This window comes from Molossus molossus, unplaced genomic scaffold, assembly GCF_014108415.1.
Source record: "Molossus molossus isolate mMolMol1 unplaced genomic scaffold, mMolMol1.p scaffold_m16_p_11, whole genome shotgun sequence".
NCBI lineage: Eukaryota > Metazoa > Chordata > Mammalia > Chiroptera > Molossidae > Molossus > Molossus molossus.
In genome coordinates, this window is record NW_023425346.1 from 103,436,438 (window position 1) to 103,462,244 (window position 25,807).

Sequence of the window (25,807 nt, forward strand, 5' to 3'; positions counted from 1 at the left end):
AGGCTCAGAAGATGTCCACACCGTGCCCATGGCCACTGCAGCTAACAGAGTCCAGATTCGAGCCCAGACTGAACTCCCTGTGAGTCTGTCCCAAGTGAGGGGTAAAGCCAGTCCCTTGGGACCTGTGGTCTCGAGCAGCGTCCTGTGGAATGACCTAGCACGTGGCCTAGGAGTTGGAGTAGCGAGTAGTCAGAGAGAAAAAGGACCATCCAGGAAACAGTGACAAAGAAGCATCTTCAGGTAGGACCCAAGCTTGGTCCTCAAAGGACATCTGAGTGGGCGGTGGAGGCCGGATAGGACAGATAGGACGGACTGAGGAGTTCTGGCCAGGAGGCACCGGGACTTGCAGACGTGTTCAGGGCAGGAAGGGTCGCACTGGTGGCGGGGGCTGCCTGAGCCGCAGGCTGAGACGAGCTGGGCTATGGACTGTGGCGGGAGGACCCTGGGTCCACGGCCAGAACAGGCAGGTCGCCGGGATGCAGAGAGGGGACCAGAGGACGGTGCTAACCTCAGGAAGACCAGAGCACAGGCTCAGAGGCGGCCTGGACGGACCTGGGGGGATAAGTGGGTGCCCAGCTGCTGGGCCGAGGTGGGAGGATGGGTGAGGATGCGGGGCAGGGACCCTCTGTCCCGGGCCCCCCGCGTGGCCAGCACATCTTGGAAACTTAATAGGACCGAGTCCCGGGTGCTGTGCCATGGTCACCGCAGGTGTCCCGCTCTCAAGACACAGGGCCTGACCAGAACCCTCAGCACAGAGCTGGGAAGGCACAGGGAGCCGGCTCACATGCCTCCGATTTTCCACTGGATGGGAAACCAGAAAAGACACGGGAGTAACTAGAAAACTAACGAGGAGTCCGAAGAAAGTTGAGACTCTTCCCTTTGGAAAAGACGTCCCAGCCCTGGCCTCGGTGCGTGACCAGCAGTTGGCAGAAGGCGGGGAGGACACCATTTCCCATGGTGGCCCCGCCGAGCACAGTCGGCGCCTGAAGCTGGGGGACAACTGTGACGCCTCAAGTTGAGCGGACGGAGTGGATCCCGGCTGCGGAAAGGAAATGAACAGCGTCAGAGGATGGAGCCGTGGGTGTTGGGGGAACACTGAGCCAAACGGCCTTGCAGGTGCAGGCTGCACCCCCAGAGGCTGGGAGGGGTGTGCACAGAGAGGCCCCCGGGCAGGGCTGGGCGGCTCTGAGGACACTCGTCTCAGGCTGGGCAAGATGGTTCCATCTGCACCACTGCAGGACAGACTCATCCGCAAGGAGAGCCGGGTGGGACTGTTCCCTCTGGCAAGGAGCCGGCAGCCTTCCAATGAAGCTTCGCATCTGCTGAATCGGCAGGTCAGCTCCCCTCCCCCACAGCACCCAGTGCCCGGAAACTGGAAGGTGAGGTGGGTGGGTGCATCGGGTGCCTCCTGAGACTGTTTCTGGACAAGATGCAAAGCCAGCATGCCAACATCTGTTGTTGCTTTCAACAACTAGGCAGGCATGTTTCTGGCATGTCTAGAAGAACAGAGATCTTCCCTGACTTGCATTAAAGGAAATGTACTGACTTCTCTCTCTGCTACCTGACACGCAAACATTATTTGCTCCATTTTGTCTTTGTTTTCTCTTTTCTGGTACTTAAGGTGAAGATAAACCTTTTACAGGCCTGGGCGTGACTACCCACTATGACCTACCCAGCTAGGAATTTATGATCAGATCACCCTGGGAGGTTACTTTCGGTTAGATTTATTACAGAGCCCCTTTTCATCCACAACACCAACAGACTAAAACAGAAAAATCACACGATCATGTCAATAGATGCAGAAAAGGCATTTGACGAATTCTAAAACATTCATGATTTAAAAACTCTCAGAAACTAGAAATAGAGGGGACTTGCTTAACTTGATAAAGACTATCTAAAAAAAAAAAAAAAAAACCTACATCTAACATCATACTTAATGGTTAGAAACTAGAAGTTTTCCAACAAAGCAAGTATGTCCTCTCTCACCACTTCTTTTCACGCCCTACTGTAATTCCATGCTAATGCAATAAGGCAAGAAAAGGAAATTGAAGGTATCCAAATTGGAAAGGAAGACACACAGCTGTCTTTGTTTATAGATGATGCGATCATTTGTGTAGAAAATCGGAAAGACAGACCAAAAAAACTCCTGCAACTAAACATTGATCATAGCAACTTTGCAGAATAGAAGGTTAAGTAATAGCATCATATAGAATAGGATATTATTGTACGGAAGAAGGATAATACCATGCAAACTATTTTATAACTTTTGTTTGTTTGGGGTTGTTGTTGTTTTTTTTCACCTAATGGCATGCCTTAGACACTTTTCCATTTCAGTATATGTAGGTCTTCTTCATTCTTTTTTAAGTGTGTATAGCATTCCATTAGAAAGGAGGTGATATCAAATCCACTTACCTCGTTCCTTACTGAGAGTTTCGGGTTGCTTTAGGAGTCCTTCCTTGGTTGATATTTTCTTGCAGTATGATCTCATGGATCCCGTTATTATTTTAGTGTCACCTTAAATCTTTTCAAAACATAAATTGGGCTTTTACAAACATTTCTTCAATATACTCGTTGTTTTAAGTAAAAATTTTATAATACTGTTAATAGTGGTTACTTCCAAGTATGTCAGAGAGGAACATCATGTGGCAGGAATGGGCTAATATATTTCACTTTATTCTTTTTCTAGTACCAGCATTTTTATAATGAAATCTCATGCTTTTCTAGTTTTAATTAAAACAGATAAATATAAAATGCTTCAATAACAGTCACGCAGACTGGTTTTCTTCTTTAGGGCTATGTCTCAGGGGATGTATCTAGAACAGTGATTTTTCAGCCAGTGCTGCAAGAATTTTTAAAACATGCAATACCTGTCTATTCAGTCAGAGGCACTGACCTCTTTCCTCTTAGATTGTCAAGTAAAAAAATGACAACTGCCAAAACAACAATAGCCACGCGATGTGAATAAATAAAAATTATACCTTTTTTGGGGGGGGGTCTAATGGGTAAAAAACATATTTTCTTCATGTGCCACAGAACTTGAGTAGTTAGTTTATGTGTGCCATGAGATGAAAAAGGTTGAAAATCGCTGATCTAGAAGTTAGATTACTGGCTTAAACACTATGCTCTCGAAATCACTCTCAGGGCCTGGGTGACGGCAGAGGTGCATCATTCTGCGGAGGGTGTCTACTATGGGGAAAATAGAGCCAACTGCATACAGCTGAGTACTAATAGTGGGGGGTCCCACCCATGCAGCTGGTGTGGAGGGCTTGGTCCTAAAGACCCACGATAAAGATTCATTTGGTGCACCCAGGCCGGTTTGGCTCAGCGGTTAGAGCGTCGGCCTGCGGTCCAGAGAGACCCGGGTTTGGTTCCCGCTAAGGGCGCGTGCCTCGGCTGCAGTTTGTCCCCAGCCCTGGTTGGTCATGCGAGTAGCGGCCACTCGATGTCTCCCTTTCACGTCAATGTTTCTCTCTCTCTCTCTTCCTCTCTCTCCCTCCCACTCTGTCTGGACAAAAAATGGAAAAATGTCCTCAGGTGAGAATAAAAAATAAATAAATAAATAAAAGATTCATTTGGTGCAAATTCTGGACGCGGTCCTGGGTGATGCAGTTGTGGGGTTCTGGATCAGCACCCCAAGGGGAGCACCAATGTCTCTCTTCTTAGGAAAGCTCAGAGAGGTGGAAGGGCACTCAAGGGTGGCGGAAAGGTGCGTCCAGCTCAGGCTTTGTGAACCTAGATTCCTTCTGTTTCACCTTTTTCTGTCTCTGGCTTTGTCCTCCTGCTGGCTTCTCTCAAGGTCACAAGATGACTCCTGGTTGGGGCCCTGGCAGCTTTGCCCACATTCCAAGGTTGAAAAAGAAATCACTGAGCTTTGAGCTGATTGGGCCATCCCTGAACCAATCACCATGACCAGGTGGCTGACATATGCTGACTGTCTTTGGACCACTGTTTCCACAGCCAATCACACTGGAAGGTGGAGGAACGGGTAACTGTAATTGGCTGAGGTCAATCAAGACCCGCCCCCAGAGCCCCAGAGGACTCAAGCTCAGCCAAGCTTGGCTGCTGCACAGTGAGCAGGTGGCCAGGCATGGCCACCAGAAACCTACTCTGTTTGGCACCTTAGAACCGTCCACAGAGGGAAACGAGAGAAAGACCACCATGTATTGGGCCAGACTGTGTACTGGGCCCCGAGTAAACAGTCTTTATTATTTATTTTCATCCTCACCACAGTTTTGGGATGGGCACTGCTGTCCTTAAGGGAACTTCATCTCAGAGTTTGAACCATTTTCCTGAGGTCAGAGAGCTAATCTGCATGGACGCTTACCTCACGGATTCCACTGCTTCTCGGCACAGCGCGCTGTGGCCTGGGGTCCATCTAAGCTCAGCACGAAAAACAGAGCTTAGGTTCTGTTCCCTTGAGGGTTTCGGGAGGGCCTTCGCTATTTGGCTTTTTTTTGGGGGGGGGGGTCATTATTACTGCTGTTTGAAAGCCATGTGGAGTATTTAGAATCTACATGTATGTGTGTGTGTGTGTGTGTGTGTGTGTGTGTGTGTGTGTATGGTTAAGGCCAAAGTCAGAAGGAAAAGCAAAGATTTGTGGGTGTTTTTTTCCACTTAAACATCTTAATGAAGCATTTGGTTTGTGTTATCAGACTCTGGCCAAGAACCAGATGGAGGGATGAATCATACCTGATGGAAGGTGCGTCTCGGTAGAACTATTACGTGGTACCCAGGTGTACTGCACTTCATGATACAAAATCAGATCGCCACCCTGTCCCCGGTGAGCAAGCCTGATGTCCTGACCTAGTGCTTGGATGAAGTTCAAAGAGCTGAGGACCAGTTATGAAAACCAGGGAAAGCGAACAAACCTTGGGTCACAGGACAGCCACCCGCCTCTCCCCCTCCCTCACCTTGCCTGCAATGCTGGTACAGCTGGTGGAGGGATCATCAGACCAGGTTTCACTTTCCCCTGAGAGAAGACGGGTCGTCAGGAGCTATGGAGGCTCTGGGATGGCGAGCCTTCCGGAAAGTCTGTTCCAGGGGGACTGCCTGGAAGAGGAAACCGCACATCCCCTGCAAACTGTGGGCTCTCTGTTCTGTTACAAACAGTTGGTCCAACAGTCCCCGACTGTGGTTCTGCTTGAGGGGAGTCTCGAGTGTGTGGGCGGTGGGTGGGTGGAGGTGAGTCCCTGGGCAAACGCACAGACTTACCCAGCCCCACGTGGGCGGTCGTGGCTGCCCCGAAGGGGGAACCCTGGCAGCAACACCGGGAAGAGCCGGAGACAGAAGGTGCTTGTCCCCAAGGCTTCGTGCTCGGGCCGTCCTGAGGTCAGGACTTGGGACCTGCTGCCGAGAAACAGCAGCCACTCCACAGACACGCACGTCCGAATGCACGGAGGGGGAAGGCAGCCTCGAAGCCCCCAGTTCCACTCGGTGCTTGTCCCCCAGAGCCCACGCAGAGCCTGTCGCTGGAACAATTCACTGTGCGTTTCACCCGAAACGTTCCGACATCCTCAAACCATTTCGTTTCCGCCTTTACTCAAAAGAGTCAGTTACTTTCTGGTTAACGTGAACCCTAGTGGGTGAAAGGTGCAGTTTAGACCATTGACACGGGGAGGGACACCATTTTAACAGTTTCTCAGGAGCAGTTTACAAATGACACTCTTCAGCATCACACGCCGAGGACACAGGGTGTCCCACACTTGTGACGTTAAACATAGCCGTGCACCCACAGGGGAAGAGGAGGAAAGGCCAAAGCAGTAGTCTCTTCTGAGGAAAACCACCCAAAGACGTTGTCCCAGGCCCTCCCTGGCCGGGTAGCTCAGTTGGTTAGGGCAGAGCCTTGATACGCCAAGGTTGCGGGTTCCATCCCCCATCAGGGCACATGCAAGAATCAACCAATGAACGCACAAATAAGCAGACAACAAATTGATGTTTCTCTCTCTCTCTCTCTCTTCTCTCTTTCTCTAAAAATCAATTGATAGAAATGAACAAAAATAGTAAGTTGGCCCAGATTCATGCAGACACAGCCATGTTTTCTGTCATGAGAGCCCTCGGCCCACAAACTGATTGGACCAGAGGTGGCTGCCCCGCTCCCATAAACTGATGAGAAATCTGTGATGGGTTGGGGGGGTTTACACAATTCCTATTCACAATAAAAGCGTGGGTCATCTTGATCCGAAGCAGGGAAAACCCACCATTCGATGGAATCAAATGCAAAGCTTTTCCTGTCTTCCAGTCTCTGGAGGTGTTTTATGTGTTATTTAGTGTCATTTTAAGTCAGGAAAAAATAGAATTTTATATCTTTACCATGAGTTTTACCCTTCTTCTTTATATAGTGCAATTTCTGTTCAAATGCAATGTCAGAGGATTTAACGCCTACGCTGGATGGGCACATTCCACGACGTATGTCGTGTAGCTCATCCGTGCAGGTACATTGCGCTCGTACCAGAAGATGGACAACCGGGCACACGGTTGCCTGTTTGCCTGTCGTTTCGTGATCCGTGCATTCTCTGTACGTCGGGCTTACTGAAGGTTAAGGAAAGGCCAAAGAACCGAAAAGGTTTCCCGCTTACGTGCTTTTCCTCTTCGTCATCCTCTGAGCCTGCGTGTCTGGCCAAGACGGGAAGTGATGAGAGCAAGAAAGGGCGTGGTGGGGTTCCCCGGTCGTCGGTCTCTGTCACGAAGCCACCAACTGTGCTTGGAGCAAGATCCGGATTGAATGGAAAGTGTGGCCATGTGGGGTCACCTCAGTCAGAGAGGAGAGGACACCGCTCACCTTTCATGCTGAGTCCCAGGACGCCCACGCCCCACGAGTCCGAGGGAACTCTGCTCATGGGGCGTCACAGAAGCACCTGTGACTGGGACACACGTTTTGTGTGTGTCCCCTCTGCTCACAAGCTTTCGCTCACAAGCACACGTGCCAACAACACTGCTCACAATTTTGAGTAGCGCAGCCTGAAACCAGCCCAGAGCTTTGAGCACAGCGTCCCTGTGTGACCACACAGGTCCCACGTCCAGGACAGCGGCCCCGCTCCTCCGTCACAAGGGTCAAGCTAGTTCGGCCAGTCAGATTCCCCTCGTTGACATGGACACAGAGACGTAACCGTGAGTAAAAGCTCAGTCACGAAGTCCCAGGACAGGAAGCAGAGGAAGGAAAAATCTGAGCCACAAATGAAGTCCAGTGAAGACTATTCACAAACTTCTGGACCTGAGCATCTAGAATTTTCCTGGTGACCTCCCATTTCCACGTCTGTGTGGTCTGAGTGCAAGCACAGTCTCTGCACTGCGGTGAGGTCTGGACATGTGGCCGAAATGTTACTGATTACAACCCTTGCCCTTGTACTGCCCCTCCCATCACATAGCGTAATTACCGTAATTCTCTGTTCCCGCAGCTGGGGGCCTGGTAAAAAAACTACCGTAAGTGGTTGCTGTTGGTACAGTGATTTTTGAGCAAAAGGAGGCGAGACCACTGGAGTTTAGATCAATGAACCCTGAGAAAGAGTACGTCAACATCCTTAGCACGTTCAGGTGAGGTGTACCTGTTCAAATAGCAAATTCCCTTCTTAGGCAAATGGAGATAGAATTAAACAATGACAGTACTTCTTAATATTTTTTAATTTAATTTTTTAAACTTTATTATTGAAAGTATTACAGATGTCCCCTCTCTTATCCCCCCCTCCCCCCATCGGTTCCCGCCCCACCCCAGGCCTTCACCACCCTATTGTCTGTGTCCATGGTAACGCAAGTATGCATACAAGTTCTTTGATTAATCTCTTCCCCCCCCTCCCCTGCCCTCTGAGATCTGTCAGTCTGTCCCATGTGTCCATGCCTTTGGTTCTATTTTATTCATCAGTTTATTTTGTTTATTAAATTGCACGCGTAAGTGAGATCATGTGGTGTTTGTCTTTCTCTGACTGGCTTATTTCGCTTCGCATGATATTCTGCAGGTCCCTCCATGCTGTCTCAAAGGGTATCCAACTGGCATAAATATGTATCAGATGTTCTTTCTGAGTTATTTATAATAGCAAAAAATTACACACAACCTAAATGTCCAACCACACAGGATAGGCTAAATAGATTGTCATTTGTATGATTTTTTTTTCAGGCAGTAAAATGTATGTTTTTAAAAGAATATTTTAGGCCCTGACCGGTTTGGCTTAGCAGTTGGAGCATCGGCCTGCGGACCAGAGAGTCCTGGGTTCAGTTCCCGCTAGGGGCACGTACCAAAAAAAAAAAAGAATATTTTAGCAGTGTACTTGTCAAGATGATCAGACTAACATTGCCAATTGTGTTCTGGAAGTATAAATACTTATTTATATAAATAGAACAAGGACCATAAAGTAATAGTTATTTGTCTCTGGACTATAAGAGTAAGAGTTTTTTCTATTTTTCATTTTATAATTAAAACTTTTTAATGTATTTTAAGCTTTGATTAAAACAATTAATAAATTCCTTCAAAAAGTTCAATAAGTCCCATCAATATAATCCCACACTTGATAAGTAACTTTATAACTGTAACTTGACCTCTCGTGCAATCAAGAATGATAACTAAGAGCGTGCATTTCTGAAGTCAAATGGCTCCTCATTCAAATTCCAGGCCTGCCTCTTTCTAGCTATTTGGAGCAAAATATCTGCATCAGCCTATTTTCTTATCTGTCAGATGAAGGGGTCAATAAATGACCGCTGTCAGAGTCAGTATATGGTTACATGAGATGATAAAGCCCCTTTGGGCAGGGCTTATGGTCCATTCTGAAAGGTTTACATCCAAGTGACGAGGCTGATGGCTGGCACAGAGTAGCTGCTCAGTAAATATGAGGCGAGTGAACAGGCATGTACGAATAGGCATGTGCAAACAGCCATGCACGTGTGTGCACACATGAACAAATGACGACAAGGGTCATAACAAAAATCAGACCGATGTCAGTCCGGCTGGTGTGGCTCAGTGGTTGAGCGTCGACCCTGCACCAAGTGGTCACCGGTCCGATTCCCAGTCAGGACACGTGCCCAGGTTGTGGGCCCGATCCCCAGTGGGGGGCACGCAAAGGCAACCAATCAATGTTCTCTCTCAATGATGTTTCTCTCTCTCCCTCTCCTTTCCTCTCTCTCTCAAATCAATAAAGGAAAAATAATTTTTTTAAAATCAGACCAATGTCATTTTATTTTTCTCCATCATTTTGCTGACATTTGTGTGCTAATGATACGTAAAAATGAATATCAACTTTTAAAACCTCTAACTTTCTTTTATTAAAAGATCACAATGGCGGGAATTCACATGTATTGTCTTCAAGTTTAACTGATGGAGATCTAAGCTGACATCATAATTGAGAGTGCCTCTATTTTATCATTTTTAAATTGGGCGCATTTAATATTAATAAGTAACTGATTTCCTTGGCTCAAAACTTTCAATAGTTTAAAAATGAAACGGAGACGAATTCTCGCTTCCTCCCCTGTTGCCTTCTCTCCAAATCCCACCACGTTTTCCAAGTAGATAACCACTGTAATTCATTCCTTCAGTATTTTTCCTGTGGTTTTTAAGTATATATCTATAGTCAATTGAACTGAGCCCCCCCCCCCCAAATATGTCCAAGTCCTACGTAACCGATAGTTACCAGAATGTAACCTTATTTGGAAAAGCAGTCTTTGCAATGTAATTAAGTGAAGCATCTCCAGATGAGATGATCCTGGACTAGGGTGGCCCCTAAGCCCAAAGGTAGGTGTCCTTTTCAGAGAAGAAGAAGACAGAGGAAGAGACACAAAATGGTCACGTGAGACACAGGCGGAGACGAGTGCTGTGCCCACCAGCCAAGGACACCTGGAGCCCCCAGGGGCTGCACGAGGCAGGAGGACTCTTCCCCAGGGCCTGCCAACACCTCGGCTGGTCTTCTGACCTCCCGCATTTTAAAATAATAATTCTGTTGTTTCCAAGCACCACGTTTTCGGCCATTTGTTACCGCCGTCGGGGAGTCGAATCTGACGTAGAAGCGGAAGAATAGCCGTTGACTTTTGTTCACTATCAAGTTGTTCGTAGAGTTTTGATGGGTTAGCTACACTACTGTCAGAAAAGTCCAAACCCTGAATAGTTTTTAAACCATAGGAAAGTTGGAGGAAACACATTTTCGACTCCTTGATAAGACCGAGGCTTAATGATAGCTTCTTGAATTGCGGCCTCGGGGATCTCAGAACACGTCATTTAGCCTCCCTCTGCCATGGAAACATTCTGTCGGCGCGAAGGAGATCGGGCCCTTGCATTTCGCTCCTCTTGCCCAGGAGGTAGAAGTAGTAATTCGTACTTTCAGACAGGGGGGGAGAGAATTTGCCTAAGCAGCCAATTTTGATTTCTGCGTTTTCTCGTTTTTAACACTGGGGCTGAGCTCCAAGCTGAAAATAAATGCATTTGGTTGCTTGGAGCCAAAGGCAGAAACCGGTGGGGTCCGTGACTCACGCCCAGCATTAACCCGTTCGTTGCTGGATAGTAGGAATGGGACGGGGGACAGACTGAGGGTGGGGCAATCGGAGCAGGGAGGAGCCCCGGGGGGGGGGGGAGATTGGGGAGGGCGGCTGCTGGCATTGAGCTGGGCACAGCTCCAGGGATGTTAGCACAAACCGCAGGCCTGGCCAGGCCTCCCCTCCCCTCTCCTGTCCACTTCTCCCGGGAGGCTGCGGCAGCGGCCATCCAGTTTCCAGATGTCCCACCGACGGCTCCAGGCGGTAAACGGACCAGCACGCAGCCCGACCCCAAGTCCTGGGACTTCGAATGCGGCCTCTTCTCATTAGACGGCAGCTGCTCTGGAAACGACAGCCAATCTCCCTGGTGCCGGCGGACGACCCAGCTGGTTCCACATCGGACGAGAGAACCAAAGCCGCCGCACCGAGCCGGAGAACCAGAGGCCGCGGGGGGAGCGCCGGGGGAGCTGTCATGGGCACCGGCTTCTCTAAGGACGCGCTCCCAGGCCGTGTCAGGGAGGAGACCTGAAATCTCGCGCCGGGGTGGACAGTCCAGCTCAGAGGGCTCCTGGGCCATTCCCTGATGGAGGGCCCATCAGAGTAAAGACAGTGTCCACTGTCACAGAATCGCAGCGGGGCTCATGCCAGTGCACGATGACGTCCATCGGGGATGAGAAGACACATTGTTGCTCCGGACGCTGATCTCGGACGGCCTGGGGGCAGGTCTGTGCTCTCCTGCTGCTGGAGGTCAGCCTGCAGAGGCACCGCTGGCCCGCGGGTGTCAGGCATGCCCGGGCAGGGTGAGCGCGGCACCTCAGCCTGTTTATGTGCAGGCACAAGAAGCGAGGCAGCTCTTTCTCTGTAAAACCCCAGCGGCCTAGCGGGTGCCAGAGCTGAGGTCTGACGTATGCAGATTTCATCCCTGGGTCAAGGCTGCAGAATGCATTCGGGTTCTGAGCAGTAGAAACTGCACCCGCGACCAGCCAGGCTGTGTTTCGGTGAGCCTCAGCCCACGGTGGCGGCGGCTGGGCTTCAAGGATGAACACGAGGCACACGCAGCTCTGGGCACTGTGACCTGGGGGTGTGGAGGCCCTGGGGGCAGGTGGCCTGAACTACAGGATGTTTCTCCCGATGTTAAACAGCATCGGAGGCTGGCATTGCCCTACTACACCCGAGGGTGAGTTTAAGGTTGCCCTGTGCTGGGAAGAACTGCCCATCGGTGGCACGTGGCACATGGCACGTGGCACTAGAGGTTGGAATGACTTCTGTGGGGCACCCAGCCCGCTGACAGGTGCGATCATGACAGTTCAAACACATTTCTGTTTGACCAACCAAGAAGGCATGACCTACCCTGCGTTCTGTTTCGGGACTAGAGAGATAAAAATAAAAACAGTTGCCACCTAACAAAGCAAAGTAAATTAACCACATGTCATTAAAACAAATAAGAAAATTAAATAACTTGTCAGACCCAAAGTCAACATGAAAAAAATCAACGGTAAAAGTGATAGAAAATCCAGGAGTTATTTCAAAAGAATTAGGCAGGGAGCAGGGATTAGATAGGGTAGAGAGAAAGAGACCAATCATGAGTTAGAAATTGTTGAAGTTTGGGTTTGGGTACATAAGGGTCCGTTACTCTCTCAAGTTGTATATACAGGGAGGGGAGGGAAGAGATAAACAGCAGAACTTACAGGCATGCAGGCGTAACCATGGACGTAGACAACAATGCTGGGGGTGGGGAGGCGGGGATCAGAAGGAGGGTGTCCGTGGGGGGAAAAGGAGAAACATCTGTAACAAAAATAAATAATAAAAAAAATTAAAAATTTCAACAAAAAAGGTGCTTTTTTTAAAAGTATCCCATTTAAAATAACCAAAACTATCAAACCCACTAAATTAAACCTTCCAAGAAATGGGGTGTTCTTACATAAATAAATCTGTAGCAGAAAAAGCTAAGGACCCAAGTAGACAAATAGAATGTTCCTGGCTGGGAATCCTTGCTATCATAACAATATCACCTCTCAGCCTATTTAGTCCATAAATGCAATGTTATTTCAATAACCATTTCAGCAGAAATATACTGAAACTTGATTTTCAAGTTCATACAAAAAAAAATTAAGAATAACAATGCAATTTAAATAAAACAAAATGAACGAGAAGGAAATGGTCTCACCAAGAATCAAAACATGTCACACCGCTGTAATTAAGAGAGGTGCTGCTGGCATTAGAAAGGACATGTACTAACTACAGAGGAGAGCAGGGAGTTCACAGACAGACACACGTGTGTGCGGAAATCCGGTTGAACATACAGATAGCATTTCAAGTCCTTCCCTTCCTGACTGAAGACACATTCAGTCTTCCGTTTGTTGAAAATGTCGTGAATATTTACTAATGCGTGTGACATAGTTGTCTGCAGGTATGTCTCGCTATATCCTATGTCTCTATGTGTAGAGTCATATAAAGTTATGCGTTTATTTTAAATACCTATTTTATATTTTACGCATTTGCATTTGCAAAATATGTAATTAATGTTTGTTGATATAGTCTATGTAGATAAGTGTTACAGAGACACAATCTCTGAATACAGTCACAGGCTGAGGGCCTGCAGGTTGAGTCTGGGGAGAACATAATTCAGCCCATAACAGCGTTTTCCTGGCGGTGGACAAATGAACCAGGAGGTGGCTTTGTCCCTCAGCCCTGCAGGGACCTGCACCGACAGGTCCCATCCGATCAAGAGCTGGTGACACTCTAGTCCGGGGCTCGTGCAGGGCGCATGTTGACCTCCGCACTGTCCACTCCCCCGACGGGACGGCGGGAAGAAGGGAGCACGCCTCCATTCCCTTCACCGCAAAACAAGGACAGTCGCATCTCCTGAAATCTCATTTCATCCCCACAGCAGCCAACAGGCGATGGGCCTACTGTGATTAGCTTTGTTTATAAGATGAAAAACAAGGTTGGTGCGGTGACCTGACCTGCTAAAGGTCACCGAGCCGGGACATGGCCTTGACCGGGGCCCCTCTAACTCCAGAGCGCGGGCCCTGAATCCCCACCCTACACTGCGTTCCCTCGAGGTGCTCCTACCACTGTTGTGCGTAAAACATTCCCACCTCTCACAGAACTAACAATTCTCGCAAAATCTCCATCAAGAAAGTCCTCTCTGTCCAAGTTTTCCCATAGTCTGCTACCCCTGTGAGTGTGAAGGTCTCCGTCCGTGGTACCGACGTGACGGTGGGCGGCGGCCCAGACTGGATGTTCTCGGGGTACCCTTAGAGCAAGAACACCTGCAATCTTCTCAGGCAGCCCCAACAGGGAGACAGAAAAGGCAAGAAGACATGGGGGGCGATGACCCACCAAGGGCATTTTGGTTCGCACCTCCTGGCAGCACCCAGGGTGGGTTCCAGAGCCGAGTAAGGGGTGTGGTCCAGTGGGTGCCGAAGTGGCGGCGCCTAGTGGTGCTGGGACAGAGACTGGAGGGCACAGAGGTCTGCCTGGACAGCGTGAGCATGGGAAGAGCAGAGCATCCACGGTGTCAGCCCCAAGATCCACGTCCGTGTCCACCGGCGGCTGCCTCGCTCCCAGCGACAGAATCCCACCGCGGCGGGAGTGAGTGGTCTGCCAACTCCACATGAGAAGCATCAGTTCCGTTCTGAGAGCCCTGCCCATCTTCCACACGGAGAGAGAGACACATAGCCAGCATATGCCGAAGAAATTCACCACCCTGGAAGTTGTTTTTAAAAAACAACACAGCCCTGGCCGGTTTGGCTCAGAGCGTCAGCCCACGAACCGGAGAGTCCCGGATTCAGTTCCTGCTGAGGGCATGTACCTCGGTTGCAGTTTATCCCCGGCCCCGGTTGGGGTCGTGTGGGTGGCAGCCACTCGATGTGTCTCTCTCACCTGGATATTTCTCTCTCTCTCTTCCTCTCTCTCTTCCTCGCGCTCTATCTCAAGATAAATGCAAAAAAAATGTTCTCAGGTGAGGGTAAAAAAAACAACACAAATTGTGCAGAAATTGGTGCTGCCGATAGCAAGCCTTGTGTATAATGACAAGCCCAGGGTGCAGCTGGGGGGAATGACGTTCCTTAACTGTGGGCTGTGAGCCACAGACGGACGTGCACACGGCCGATACACTTACTTGCAGGGAAAATGTTCAGTCTGGCTCTTTCCTGAACACACTGTTCCGTCCTGAAGATGGAGATCCCCGGGTTCTCACAAATCATCTGAGCTGGAAACGCTTGGGTAGAGCAGAAAGTTCAATGACTTCACTGGGGGGAAATTACCTTATTTTTCATAGATTGTCCAACCGGCATGAACACACTCGAATAAAATACATTTTCCTTCAGTGGCCATGAAAACACGTTGGCACTGTCATAACAGAAATACGTTTGCTGTGAAGGGTAAAACCTGTGAATTGGAAAGAATAATCTTTATTGCTCAGCAGATGGGCCTTAGCACACCCCCAAGTGACATTGTTTAGGGGTGTTTCCTCCGTTTTGTGGATTGGCCAAATCGGAACCCCCGAGGACTTCCCCTGGCCACCTGGCTCCCAGCGGGCAGATGGGCACGGCCGAGCAGGACGTGAAGGCAGGACCGCGGGTCCCCAGCCCAGGCAGGACTGTGGGAATGGAGCGGGCGTGTGACTCCAGGTCCACCATCGATCACTTCGAATGTGTCTCTAGTTGCATAACACGCCGTTCCGAACTGCATGGGTGACTGAGACGTATAACAGATGCTGGGTACACGTACCAACATCGGTTATCTTGCATTTTAAATATTCTAATAGGACAGAAACGGATCTGTTTTCCTCGTTGTTCATTCAAATATATTCTCGTCCTTTCGTTGGATCATTAATTCCTCGCCCGCCCTGTGCTGACTCATTCTGTTCCCTGGAGTGTTTCTCCTTCCTCCTGAAGGGACCCAACGGGCCTGGGGACGGCTGCAGGGGGCGCTGTGGATAGACAACACCTTTCCACGGGATGTTCCACAGGACTTCCGGGTCCCCGGCCAGCGACCCCAGCCCTGGTGACCCGGAGGCCACGTAGCCCATAGCCTACACCACGTCTGTCCCGGTACCATGTTTGGTGCCTCCTCGTAGATGTTTCAAAGTTTGAGATTGTGTGATGAATAATCATTAACCACGACTGAACATTTGGAGTTTCCCGGTTGAAAGAGCTCAGGTGGAGAAGGACCCCTGGGCACAGAGCAGCGGTCACACCGCGAACACGGGAGGGACGGGTCTGGAGTCGCGAGTGCAGAGGGGCTATGAACAGACTGTGTCTCATGCCTGCTTTTCAAAAGTGAGAAGGTCTGGGCCCGCCCGGTGTCTAACTAGCTCACTGGCTGAGCGTGGGCCCAGGCACCAGGAGGTCACCAATTCGAGTCCCAGCCAGGGCACCTGCCCAGGTTGTGGGCCCGATCTCCAGTGGGGGGCACGCAGGAGGCGGCCAGTCGATGTTTGTCTTATCAATATTTCTATCTCTCCCGCTCTCTCTAAAATCAATAAAGAAAAAAAAATGTTTTTTAAATGAGGAGGTTTGGGAACGTTCTGGAAGTCACTTGGTAGGAAGAGGAGAGGCCGGAATGGAGACCCAGCTTCTGTCCACAATGCGCGCAGGCTCCTCTGGCTGCCGGGAAGTCCCTTCCCGGAGAGAGTCCTGCCGCCGCGTTCCCTGACCCGCCTGCGCTTTGCGGGCGCTCAGCCAACACGCTGAGCCAACGGCGTCCGATCGACGGCCACCTGGTCCAGTCGCACGGAGTCCCGGCCAAGGAAACCAACACGGGAAGTGGACCAAGGCTGAGAAGCAGGCCTCCCTGGACACCCTTTCCCTTCCCGGTCATTCTCCACATCACCCCACGGACCACGCTGCCTGAAACGCCTGCTCCTCTCCAAACAAGCTCTGTGAAGACCTCTCTCTTCCCGGCTACCGAGACACACTTCCCCTTTCGAGATCTCGGCTGCTTTTCCCGATGCTCCAGGCTGTGAAGTCACATGTACACGTGTGCACACGTGCACGCACACATGTATGCACACACGTGTATGCACACATACACACAAGCACACTAGCCAAGTCGGAAGGAAGGAAGCAGTAGGCACAGCAAGAAGTTTCCATGCCGAAAGCTGGGGGGGGCAGATGGTGTACCCTGACAGGATGACATTATTTCATCCTGGGTCAGCCCCCCCACTCTACCCTCCGTGGCTGGCCACCCTGAGGACCGGTTCGGGAGGTCTCAGAGTGGAGAAGGTGCTTCAGGGTGTTAGATGCGCCCATTGCTCTATTCACTTGTTGGTTTTGTTCTGGTTTTGTTTTCCCGCCAGGTTTGGGTTTTGTTTGTTATTTTGTTCCCATAAAAGATTGTTGTTTAGCCCTGGCCGGTTTGGCTCAGCGGTTAGAGCGTCGGCCTGCGGTCCTGAGAGACCCGGGTTCGGTTCCCGCTAAGGGCATGTACCTCGGTTGCAGTTTGTCCCCGGCCCTGGTTGGTTGTGCGGGTGGCAGCCACTCGATGTGTTCCTTTCACGTCGATGTTTCTCTCTCTCTGTTCCTCTCTCTCCCTCCTACTCTACCTGAACAAAAGATGGAAAAATGTCCTCGGGTGAGGATTAAAAAAAAAAATTAAAAAAAAAAAAGATTGTTGTTTAATAACCCGATTTTGAAGTCGTGTAGGCCACGTTTATGAAATGAAGCTCTCAATGCTGCCCTTTTATTTATTGTTTAAACATGTTTTTATTGATATTTAAGAAAGAAAGATAGCAACCTCGATGAGAGAGAAAGGTCAATCAGCCGCCTCCTGCACGCCCCCCACTGGGGATCGAGCCCGCAGCCCAGGCATGTGCCCTGACTGGGAATCGAACCGGGACCTCTCAGTCCATGAGACGATGCTCAATCCACTGCGCCACACTGGCCGGGCTCAATGCTTATCTTTTAAATGACCTCTTTCCTACCTTGACCTTATTTATCATGTTGAAGTCCTAGCCCCAAGTATGTCAGAATGTGACCTTATTTGGAAATAGGGTCATTACAGATGTCATTAGTTAGGATGAAGTCATCATGGAGTAGTGTGGACCCTCATGCAACACAACAGGTGTCTTTATGAAAAGGGGACACACAGAGGGAGGATGCCATGTGGCCATGAAGACTGAGATCTGGTGATGTTTCTATACGCCAAGGAACCCAAAGACGGTCAGCGAGCCCGAGAAGCCGGGAGGGGCCGGGACAGCTCCTCGCTCGGAGCCTCCGGAGGAACCAGCCTGCTGACACCTCTGCCGGCCCTTCCGGCCTCCAGGCTGAGGCCAACACCTCCGTCTCTTGCCCCCTCCCTGGGGCACGTTGTCCGGGTGGCCCCGGGCACTGAAAAATATTTGAGGTGGCTTTTCTTTCGACTTCTATTGATTTGACCCTTACATTTAGTCTTCATTGTTATGACTCTTTTATCTCTTAAAGTTAAATGTTCTCTGAAGATTTGAATCTTTCATTTCTTCCAACTTTATCTCTCTTGCTCTCTTAATTATGTTTGTTTGTTCTTTGGGCCACGTAGCACCGTGGCCTCTGGCCCTGGCGGTGGTTTGCCAGGTTGTCCCTGACTGTGTCTCTGTTGTCAGCATGATTTCTCCTCCCGGGGCAGTTTGTGCGGTGGGCCCCAGAACGGTGGCGGTCGTGGTGTGCACCCCACAGGACCCGGGGTGCCTCTTACTGTTCTCCCTTTCGCTCTGCCCTCCAGCTTAACAGAACCTTTGTCTCCTTCCAAGTTGATCCTCTAAATATTTCCCACTTGTTTATCTTGCAACTCTAAGACAACCTAATTCCCCCGTAGGACAATGACGATTCTCCTTGCACAGATTAGGCATTTAATTATTGGACTACGGTGTTTTCCTACGTTATATGCCAACGAGTCCCTTTTGGGGAGAGAGCCACTTCACCGGCGTGCCACTCTCGAAGTCACGGGGCCCCGCACTCAGACGGCTGTGCCGGGTTCAGTGCTGGCTCCTGGCCGCGCCCACATGCAGCCGGTTCTGCCCGGAGAGGCGCATCCTCTAAAACCCATGCGCTCTAACCCCTGGGTGCGCAGACGTTGCACGCACACCGTTGCACGCACGTTGAGCCTTGGACGGCAGGCCCGCCAAGAAAGCACGTCCACCCGAGGCTCAGGCAGGGTGTCGGGGGACTTCCTTCCCGGTCTCCATGGACGGAAACCCAGCAGAGGCTCTGTGGTCGGTCTCTTCGGATGTGTTTCTAGGCAGCCTGCCTCAAAAGTGGTGTTTCCAGTCGGCCCGAAACTCATCAACATGCAAAAAGATGTTTCTTTAAATGTCCGATACCGAAAAGAGAAGATCGAACGAGAAGGAATTCTCTAGAAGGTTGATGGGCGACTGGACACCATTAGAGCTCTTAATGGGGACTCAGAGAGATTCGCTAGGTCTGCAGACATGGTCAACTCCAGGACCCAGACCCCAGGGCAGCCCCGGTGCCCTGCGCACCCCACACAGCAGTGCGTCCTCCCCTTCTGCCCGTAGAAGCGTCTAGAGTCCAGCTGGGCTGACCTCCTGCCCAAGACCTCCCTGGGTGGAGGCCATCCTGACCCTCTGGTCCCTCTCCTCTCTCTTTCCAGACCCCTTCCCTCTGTGCTCCAGCGGAGCAGGACAGACCCCGACACACAGCTCTCCCACTTTTTGTCTGGTATCCCCAAGAACCTCTCAATGCTCAGCAGCCCCCCCCACCCCCCGCCGTGTTCCTCTCTGATTTTTCACCTGCCGGAGAGGCCCGCCCCGCGAGGGCTGACCCCTGGCCCTCATTCCCACCGGGCCCCAGGGGTTCTCCAGGAAGGCACAGCAGGGCAGGGCTCATCATTATGCAAGAATGTGTTCGGCCCCAGAGCCTGAAAGAACAAACATTTTCAGCAAGCTACAAGAGGCAGATGACTTGGCTTCCTCTTTTATTTCTCAAATGTTATAAATATTTTGTTCTGGTTTTAACAAAGAAGAAAACTGCATGTTACTTGCCAAACATTATAAAGTTCATCTGGGAAATAAATTCTTAAGAATAGCAAATAAACTTCTGAAAAACAAAGATCGTCAACTGAGAATAAAAAATATTATAAAGCAAAACAAAAAACAACAAAGACCAAAAAATTAAACCGGTACGGTGGCGTGTTCGGAGCAACGCAACCAAGGAGACATGACAAACACACGTGTTGCAAAGTTACAAATTAGGGAGGAAATGAGAGATTTTTTTCTTTTTCAGCCAAATCTTATTTATACAATTAGCTAAAAATTTGGGAGACAGAATTAAATCCTTGTTTTTCATCTTAAACCAAAAGGAATTCCAGACAGATGAAGGACTCATACAAAATAAAGCCATAAAGAATAGAAGAAATACTGGTGAAAGATTTATACTACATCAAAGTGGAATTGGGACAGACGTGTCCAGGAGATGCTTGACCAGGACTGTGACGCTGACAAGGCCAGAAGGGAGCCTACGGTGCTGCACACCCACCACACAAGAAAATATCCGGAAGTTGTAAGTCAAGCTAACACACTGTTGAATTAAATGTTTTATCCTTCTAACTTGACAAATATACTGTCATAACAAACAACAAAAACACAAAAAATTGCATAAAGCTATGGTTTTTATGTGACTTGAAGTTGGCAAAATATCAAAGACTAACTGCAATAGTTATTGTATATGGGAGTCTGTTGCTGGGCCAGTGGTATTCGTTAAGTCACACAACAAATACACACCTAACTGTTAAAATGTTCTATGTATAAAAATTACTTTCTTCCTTCACATCAGCAAAAACTGTTGTATTATTTTTTAAATTTCCCATGTAATTTGTATTCCATTGATACTAATGATCTAAGGATTAAAAAAAATAAAATGTAATTGCATTCCAAATGTGTAAAATTTGAATTATTTTCAAAAATATAAGTTAAATGAAGATAAGGAGTATACAATTGTCTTCATGAGTTTTTAAGAAATACTTTTCTTGCAAAATAGCTAAGATTATCCACTAAAATTAAAAGATGAAGTTTAAACTAACCGCTATCGGGATTTTAAATTCCATCATTTATGCAGAGCTGAAAATTTAAAGTTACTTTCATTACATCTCACATGATGTTTTAATAAAAATAACAGTACTTGCAAGTGCAACATTCACTGTCGTTTTAAAATTTATTTTGTTTTCTTTATTGATTTGAGAGAGAAGAAGGGAGAGGGAAAGAGAGATGGAAATATTGATGAGAGAGAACATCGACTGCCTGCCTCCTGCCTGCCCCCCACTTGGGATTGGGCCCACAACCGGGTCATATGCCGTGACCGGGAATGGAACCGGCGACCTCTTGGTAGATGGGTCAGTGCTCAACCACTGAATCACACTGGCCAGACCCAACATTCACTGTATTTGTTGCCAATAGAAAGAAATAGAAGCATGCCTCACACCTGTTATGTTTACCCAGGTGCATGTGCATGTGTGTGTGTATGACATGAATCCTTACAGAGACAGTGACATGTATGTACACATATCTGTGGAGACAGAGAGACTACGAGTTAATCAGCATTGGAACACGCTCCTCGGCCACCACGCGTAACTGAATGTCACAGTTATCTGAAAAGACCTCCAGATTCAAGAATCTGTACGTGCCAAGAAGCAAGAAAATGGACACGCAATCCAACCGAGAAACTGTTCTTTAACATGCAACTGTGTGTGTCGGTCATACTGTCCAGGAAGTAGGGTTTGACGAATCTGCACTTTTTTCCCCGGAAAAGCACGCATGCCACCCAGGGCTGCCACTCAGGAACAGCAGCCCTTCCCACCTCGCCGTCAGCACCACACACCGTCCCAGCGTGGGCACTCTGTCACCCTTTGTTTCGACGGCACGGACAAGAGGTGAGCCGTGACCCCTTGTCCCAGGGCTGCCCACCCACCTCCAGGGGCATCGCTGTGACAACATTTAAACGTCACCGTCTTGCAAAACAAACAAAACCAAAGCAAAAATCTGTGAATAAAATGCAAACTTCAGTATACGTGTGCAGGATAACAAGAAGCCGGGAGCAATGTCGTGACTGTGTATGAAAAAAAAAGTTTACAAATATTTTTATGAGTGCCCCAAGTGTAGAGGTAACAATGACAAACAATTCACCAAAGAAAAACTGTAGATGATCCGAAACAACACAAAAAATACACTTGTACATTCCATGTACATTTGTCATCCAAACTGATGCGTGGGCCTCGCGGGCCAGGTAAGAGCCCGGGTGCCTAACTTGGGCCCACGATCGCAAGTCTGGAAGAAGACCTGCGCTTTGAGAGGCGCGGGGATGGGAGCCTGCAGGGAGGGTGTCAGGAGGGGCACTGTGAGGGGCAGAGGGGGCAACGTCAGGAAGCAGGCTGGGGGGGCCCAGGCCACAGGGATCCAGCGGAAGGGACCAGCTTATTTCACCGCGGGCGCCGGGAGCAGAGGGACAGGGCGGGGGGGGAGCACTTTGCCCCATGTCATGGGTTTTGTCACAGGTGATGGATGACAGAGAAGAACCACTGTCCCCGTTGCTCTGGGGACCCATCTTGTGCCAGAGGCACCTATTTGAAATCTGACAGCCTTTTTCTCATGGGCACAAAGACAGAATAGTGCCCGTGGCTCGTGAGGGGCCAGCAGGCACCTGAAAGGGTGTCCATGAGCAGTGGCTGAGCCAGTGGCGCTCGGGGACCTGGGGCTGCTTTAATAACCACGTCCTGCTCCCGCACGGAGACACACGTCCCCGGCTGCGCTCAGCCATGGGACTCCACATCACTTCCTCTTTTGCAAAACACAGAGCTGCACATTTTTTTTCCCCGCCATTATTAATTTAAACTAGCAATAAACATGTAACTAGATTTTAGGACAAATAGCCAGGGAACCTCAAAATCACTTTTTTTTTTATTTGCCATCAACTATGCTAAGCGCCTCTGTGTTTAACAAAGGACTTCCCAAGTCGTTATTAAGAGGCAATGTCTTAGGAACCAGCCCCGCTGGCCACCGAGCCATGGATCTACACCGTGAGTAACAGAGGCCCAGGGGAAATGACAACACTCTTTTTCTCGGAAGTGCTTTCCAAAGCCACACTCTCGGTGGCATACGACGCTGAAGAAAGCAGCGCTCATTTTATCCTAGCTTTAACTAAACAGGGATCATTACAGCCCTGGCTTGTAGTTTAAAAATACTATTTAGTTGTGTTTCAAATAATAATAAAAGGACCGTTCCCGCCGACCCTGTAGATGATCACAGTCCGCTGTTGTCCGGGGCCCCCGCCCGCAGGGCCGGCTCTGCCCACAGACGCCCTCCTGGAAATAACGGTGGATCTTGGAAACAGCCAAGAGCCGTCGGAAGAGTTCTCCCTTGCCGCCCGCAGGTGATCCCTAAGGTAGGATTTCTGGATCTCGTCGGAAACGTACCTGCTTCTCTAAATCAGCACTAAGGAGAGGAGCCAGGGAGGGTGGGCATGTACCCTTCTTGCGTCTGGCACGGCAGGGAGTTCAGCTCTGGCCAAGGTCAACTTCTCTGCCGCCCAAACTCTCCACCGACCGGCAGTGTCCCTGCCTGAGCCGTGTGAGGTCAGCTTCGTCCCTCCTTCGCCCTCCTGGAGCATCTCGTCCTGAGGCTGCACTGCTAACACTGTCATTGTCACGGTTGTCATGGTTACGACTGGCACCGAGCCATTCTGCCACGGGGCCAGAGGAGCGAGTCTCAACCTTTCTCCGCTCCCGGCCTGTGTAAACCAATTACCCACAGTCTGCGACACACGAGAACGGTGTTTTCTGCCGATCTGACGAAAGAGACAGGTGTAACTTTGATTCAGTCACACTCGACGGCTACTGTCGTCAGGCTGTTGTCATTATTTGGTTGGCAGTCTAAGGGAAAAGAGGTCGGTTCCCCTACTAAACAGTCGGATGTCGCATTTGTTCATCCGTTAGGCACACGGCATACTGCCAGAGACACGCCGGGGGAACTGCTGAGGTGGAGAGAGCGAAGAATTTCTGTAAAAAGAGCTGACTATAGGAATAGCCAGACTACTGCCCTGGCTGGTTCGCTCAGCGGTTAGAGCGTCAGCCCGCGGACCAGTGAATCACGGGTTCGTTTCCGGCCAAGGGCACGTACCTCAGTTGCGATTCGTCCCCGGACCTGGTGTGGGAGGCAGCCACTCGATGTGTCCCTTTCACGTCGATGTTTCTGTCTCTCTTCCTCTCTCTCCCTCCCACTCTATCTGAACAAAAAAAGAAAGGAAAAGGGAAAGAACTAGCCAGACTGCCAATACTTGTAGACAAGCGAATAATTTTAGTGACATAACTTTTGCTAAAATCCGAAGGAGGCCTGGGGTGCGGGTGGCCGCAGGTGAGCCCCTGGAGCCGGGCGTGGTTGCACATCAGCACGCGGTCTAGGTCACGTCACACACGACAGCCCTGCCTTCGGAGGTTCCAGATAAGACGCCTACGAGGGCAGACACACAGTAGGTGCTTGTTAATGATCTGTTTCAGGAAACATGGTCACGAGACCTCTCTGTCCCTGTGACCGTTGCTGGCACGTAGCACAGTCCACCTGTGAGGTCATGAATTGCTACACCTTCGCGGCCACCTCTGCAGGAGAGACGCCCCTGGCTCTGGCTCCAGACCCTGTGCTGGGGCAGCTGCTGGGCGAACTTTCAGAGATGCTCCATCTCTGAAAGAAGTGGGAACCAACATCGGAAATAGGATTAGACTGAAGTCATTCCCCAAAGGCTATAAAATCGTTTGATTTGACCCAATAGGACTATAAAAACTGCTGTTGTAAAAAAATAGGTAGAGCGAGGGGAGGGGTATTAATTAGGATTTGTTCCCACATTTAATTGCCTTTAAATCAGATTTCCGGTAGATAAGTGAACAGCGTGTATACCAAGAGGAGATGATCACAAAGAAACTTTGTTTGAAACCCTGTTACTGTAGCCTCTCCATTCTCAAGCCCAGCATCAGCTCCTGCTACAATCAGGAAAAACTACAGAAGACTTTGAAGTGGGGGAAATGTGAAAGGGAAACATGGCTGTGTTTTGGCCAGCATGGCTTCCCCAGCCCCCGCCCGCCGTCTCTGAGCTAGGGCACAATTCTGTACGTTGTAGGAAACTGACCATCGGGCTTTGGTCACGTAAAAGGGGCACGTGGGAGGGAGGGGCGTGGCTGATGGACCGAGCCTCCGTGGTCAGCAGGGACAGTGTCCAGAGGAGAGGTTTTGGTGCTGTTATCAAAAGAAGGCAGAAAGAGCAGCTCTCCTGACCCACCAATTGTTATTAGTCCATCAAATAGGCAGCACATGTGACAGGCCTTGCAAACTGTGATTTAAAATAAAGGAGAAGGTACAACTGAACTGGCAAACTGAAGTCCATTCATTCTGATTACACACATATGTGTACATGTGCATATATACAGAATGTGTGTGTGTGTGTGTGTGTGTGTGCATAAGCATTTGGAACAGCTAACAGTGAAATGTTCCAAATACCTGTGGAATTTGTAGTTAGTCCCGTGCACACTTTGTCGGGTGTGGTATGCCCAGATTCTACTCAGCAGGGAAGGAGGGGCAGGGGTGTGAAGCCCGGCTCACCAGCTGGCCACCCCTTGGGGACAACTGACTCTTGTCTTGCAGGACAGCTTCAGAGACTCTCAGAAGGTGGCTGCAAGTCCCAGCTCCCCACCAGAGCGACAAGAAGAGAAGGGTGGATCCTCCAGTGTCTACTTTGTGGATCAAAGCTCGCTCTCTGGAGCATCTGGGCCCTGAGCTTTGGGGCTGCGCATGCACGGGGTCCCACATGGCCAATCCTTGGTGACAACAGGGATTCCCAGGGGCAAGGGACAAGAGACATGTGGTGTGGGTGTGAGGAGGGGCTCTGTGCAGTCCTACCCTATCGCCACACAAAGGATGTGTCTCCAAAGTGACAGTGGCTTAGATCCCTGTCATTGCCAGGGCCACTCTGGTCAGATATGGAGGCCAGCACATGTAGGGAGGAACATAAACCAGTCCCAAAGCCACAGTAACATTCCCATGGTCTTCAGACATAAATCTATCTTGGCTTCTTTCCTTGTTTTTCCATGAGAAAAACGCCCGATCACTTCCGTACTCATGGTTCAAATGAGACACCTCCATTTTTTATTCCTCTCCCTTTGTGTCATGAATCAACACGAAATATATTTTGAACAACTTTTTAAGGAGAGTCACATTTTCGGCATGTTCACTAACCTCAGAAAAATCACCTCTTACGTGGGAAAGTTCACTGTCATAAGTTTAAATGGTCCCCAGAGCCGATCAAATCCTGGTCCTTGGACCTGTAAATATTTCACAACCCATTTCCTGTTAACAGACCCTAAATCTCCCATAAGGAAGGAG